Genomic DNA, 4,930 nt, shown 5'->3' on the forward strand with positions numbered 1-4,930 from the left:
TGTACCCCATATATGCATCACCTACGTGTCAATCGCATTTTATACAAATACGAAAGCCACAGTCAGTGGGGAGTAACTTCGAGTCCTCCCAGCCACGAAATGTCATAATTAATATAACATGTAAACATAAGAATATGAATACGAATCACACAATGCCTTAGCATATAGATGCTAGACAATCGTGCTTATCATGTGAACAACAATATAACCACACATAGTCCTAGCATGTGAATACTAGACCGACTCATACTACACTATCATGTGAATCACATAACATCCAGGAATCCAAACTCTATCAACCATAGCCGGCTTGCATCTCACCTTCTATGATTCATAGAATCATCAAACAAGAAAGGACAATATATCAAAGACAGGCATAAGTTCTTAATCCCGTCAATAGTCACTCTGTAACTCGAGTCTATACCACGAGGTAGGGAAGGTAATCGAACCGGTATCTTGGCTCAGAGGTTCTATCAAAACATGGCCAAGACACAACACAACCCTAGCCTAAAATCTGCGCAGACCTAGACATGCGGATACACACCACCGCACCCAAGACCCACAATTTTTCTAAAACAAAGTGAGTACCCTAAGGAGTCCACCAAAGGGTTGGCTAGTACTTAAGCTGACCACTTACTCTCAAAATAAGTAACGAGGTCATGCCCCAACTTGGATATAAACCCACCAAGTCAGGAACACAGAGGCTATTAAGCAGTGAACATATACTCGTCAAATACTATAAAGGCCTATCTATGATGAAGGCCGAAATACTCACCTAGGACCTAGTGCCAGCTAGTCCGAGCTTGAATATTTTAGCCCACACCACACAAGACAAGTAGGATACCCAATTAACCATAAAAGGGACAAAGAGTCCAAACTTGTACATATAAATGATCACAAGCTAGCATATGGAAGGCTACGCAAAAGCATATTCAGCTGATAATCCAACAAAATCTCCAATATCATTAATAATCCAAATTCTAGCTAACCGTTAATCTCATAATTCATGAGAACAAGCTAAAATGGCAAAGAGACAACAAGACTCAAGTATAAGGCAACCAATTCATCCAACAACCAACATGTGAAATGATAATTACAAATATCAAGGCATGACATAAAATTTCCAATAACAACCAATCTCACCTCAAAGACAAACCCTCGACCCGAGTCCCGCGACGGGTCATCGGTCAAATCGAGGCTGACTGGTTTAAACCTAGTTTGACCAAACTCGTTCGGTCAATCTGGCCCAGCTCAGAGTCTTGGCCTGCTTTGGCCCAAATTACAAAATTTATCACAATATCATTCTCATGCTATTTCTAATTTCTATCATGTGAAAAACGAAAGTAACACATTATCAATCACGTAAACACTTAACAAACAACAAGCACAACATCAACTACTAATGTGACATTAATTCGTCGAGTAACTCGGAATAGTTACCTTACGCTAGCAAAGAGACAAGTAATAACTTGAGAAAGCTTCTAAAACCCAAAATTACTCTTCATCTTCAACCACATATGAGCCACCTAAAATAATTATGTGAAAGGACGATATTAACGAATTATCTTTATATAAAATATGAGACGGAAATTAATTTAATTATATTTTAAATAAACCAAACTAGCGTCAAAACAATTTATAGACACGGCTCAAAATTTATTATGACAACCTCAAACTCGGCCTAACCACCAACTACACATGGCCTCAAACTCGTGACTTAGCTAGGGCACTGCCTAGGCCACGGCCATCAAACTCGCCTAAAAGCAAGCCATAAGAAGTCCGACACGACCACCACCCGACTACCCATAGCCACCCTTCACCCTACTTCATAACCTGACCCAAAAATCAGTCCAAAACAGAACCAAAAGATGCCTAAGTTCGACGCCAACTTCAGTCCTCAAATGCAAAGTGAAAATCCACGATGACAGCTCTCGTCCCTGCCCAAAACAGAATACCAATCGTCCCCTTAAGACTCCATTCTCGCGCCTAAAAACAGTCCTAGCTGAGCCAACTAAGTCAGCATTTAAAACGGTTTTAGAGCGGAAATCCACAAGTATAAAGCAACTCAAAAACAGACCCTAAAGACTACAAAAATTGCCCCAACACAGAGTCCAAATCAGTCCAAAACAATCCCTACATGTCAGTATACACCGTCTCAACTATAAAACACACCAATTATCACCCAAAACAATCCATACATGTCAGCATACACCGTCTTAAATATACCACTTACTAGCTAGCATCCCAAATGATCCCTAGAGGTCAGTATACACCGTCTCAATCATCTCCACATATCAGTATACACCCTCTCAACTATACAACTAACTAATTAACATCCATAAGGATCCCTATATATAATTATACACCGTCTTAATTATAAAACAGACTAACCAGCATTCGAAATAAACATATTTTACAAGTAATATCGAGTAATCCATAATTGTTACCGTTTTCCGATTGAACTAATCATTTATGACTAACAAATCTTCTACAAGACCGTCTATTTTAGTACATACAACCGTCTTATAAAAAAATAAAGCTGAAAATATAAATGGGTTTGTAAAAATACATGACGAAAATGAATTTTACTTACAACGGATTGACGAGAACAACGAGAGGAGCGCTATGGAACAAAAATAGTTGAAAACGGATGACAAACGGAGCACCAGGACGGATTATAGACAAAAGTTGAAGAAGGAACAAACAGAAGGACGAAGAAGGACGAAGAAGAAGAAAAGAGACGTGGGGAATGAAAGAATGAGTGACGAGCCCGCTTAGCCTCGCTATATATTATACGTACGTTTCTTCGTCGTTAAGAAACTTCGATAGTTATTAAAACCGTTTCGAGTTAAATTTAACCGATTTAAGTAAAAGTTTCAGTAATAAAACGGAATCAATAATAAATAAATTTAATGAGTGAAAATAAAATAAACTCAGCTAGTTAACGTAAATAATAAGAAATCGGCTTGAAACGGAATTATTAGCGATTTTTTACGAAACTAACGGATATTAATAAAAAAAAATTGCTAATTTAGTGAAATAAGCTCAAAATAGCTAATTGGACGGTTTTGTTCCCAAAATCCATCTCGGGTTCACTTAAAACAACTTTCATAAGGACTCGTAAAGAAACGGAAATTATTAAATAAATAAACTCGAACTAATTTCAATAAACTCGAACTAACTTTAAATAAACTTATTAATGATTATTAAAATTAACGTATTGAATTATGATGAAATTAATTAATTAGCTAAGCATAAATATATAAATCGTTAAATGATGTAATTAAATTCAAAATAGCAATTAAAAGAATTTTATCCAACTTAATAAAATACGGGGTGTTACAGTATGACGGTGGTGATCAGTTGATCCCTTAAGGTCATACCTCTAGGGAAACATTCTTAATTGATAAACTCAACAGACTTCTTATTCGTGAGGATGTCTTTTATGTATTTTGCCTAGGCCGACACGTGATTGATTAATTCCGTGAAAGGAATCTAGACTTCCAAATTCTTCACAATTTCCATAAATTTTCCAAGTTGGTAATCAAATTTGGGCTTGGCTTGACAACTCGGAAAAGGAAGCCTAATCACAATGAGCTCCTTCTCCTTGGCCTTGTCTTCATTTTTCTTTGAAATTTCTTCTTTTGATGGTTCTCCATCCTTGGAGTTTTGCACAGTTTCTTCTTTGTTACTAGCTTCCACAACTTCATCCTCAACTTGCTTCTCCGGTGCTTCATACCTCGTACCACTTCTCAAGTGAATGGCACTAACCGTTTCATGTCTTGGGGGATTACTTTGAGGTGGTAATTGCCCCTTTTGTCTTTGTGAGCTTGAAGATGCTAGTTGAGTCAATTAGGTTTCCAACATTTTGGTATGGGCTAGGATGTTGTTGATGGTGATTTCCTTTGCTTGACTATCCTTTTGCATTTGAGTGAAAAACTCTTGTTGATTCTTTTGCATTTGGAGGACCGCTTTTTGAACATCAAAACCTTGGTCATTTTGTTGATTGTATGGAGTTTGATTTTGGTAACCTTGGTTTTGGTTGTAAAAGGGTCTTTGATTTTGGTTTCTCATGGGAGGTGGGGTGTATGTTGGTTGAGGGTTTTGAACATTTTGGCTTTTGTATGAGAGATTTGGGTGGAATTTGGTGTTCTCATTGTAATAGTTTGAATAAGGGGTACCACTCTTGTATGCTTGAAAAGCATTCACTTTTTCATTTGTTCCCCTACATTCACTTTGGTCATGTCCCAAAGTTCCACAATTCTCACATATCCCACTTGGGATTGATGAAGATGCCGTCATGGCATTAACATGTTGCTTTGGTGATTTTAAAGATTCTTCAAGTCTAGCCATAGCTTTTTCGAACTTCAAATTGATGGTATCAATGAGAGCACTAAGTTGAGCAGCCAATTGAGTAATATAGTCCACTTCATGCTTTCCTCCTCTAGTAGCCTTGTGAGGTCTACTATATTGTGAATTATGGACCACCATTTCCTCAATTTTGTTCCAAGTTTGATTGTCGTCAACTTCGGTGAACATTCCATTTGATCCATGTTGAGAATGTTTCTTGAGTCTTCATAAAGACCGTTCCAAAATTGTTGTACCAAGAACCACTCGCTAAGTCCATGATGAGGACATTAGCGACAAATTCCCTTGAATCGCTCCCAAGCTTCATACAAAGATTCTTCATCTCTTTGCTTAAAGCCCGTAATTTGAGCTCTTAGCATGTTAGTATTTTCCGGTGGATAGAACTTTTTGTAGAAAGCTAGAGCCAATTTCTTCCAAGAATCAATTCCGAGAGTAGCCTTATCAAGGCCTTTCAACCATTGTTTTGCGGTGCCAATTAGAGAAAAAAGAAATAAGACCCATAGAATTTGGTCTGTAGTTACACCGGTTTGAGAAATCGCATCACAATAATCGCAAAAAGTCT

At 37.5% G+C, this 4,930-nt stretch overlaps 1 non-coding gene across 1 annotated transcript; it reads left to right on the forward strand.

Moving 5' to 3' along the window:
* The first annotated feature begins 4,620 nt into the window (after nucleotides 1-4,620).
* On the forward strand, nucleotides 4,621-4,727 carry LOC141604331 (small nucleolar RNA R71). Its single transcript, XR_012526035.1, has one exon. It is a non-coding gene; the product is annotated as a small nucleolar RNA R71 (small nucleolar RNA).
* The last annotated feature ends 203 nt before the right edge of the window (nucleotides 4,728-4,930 follow it).

This window comes from Silene latifolia, chromosome 9 (assembly GCF_048544455.1).
Source record: "Silene latifolia isolate original U9 population chromosome 9, ASM4854445v1, whole genome shotgun sequence".
Taxonomy (NCBI): domain Eukaryota; kingdom Viridiplantae; phylum Streptophyta; class Magnoliopsida; order Caryophyllales; family Caryophyllaceae; genus Silene; species Silene latifolia.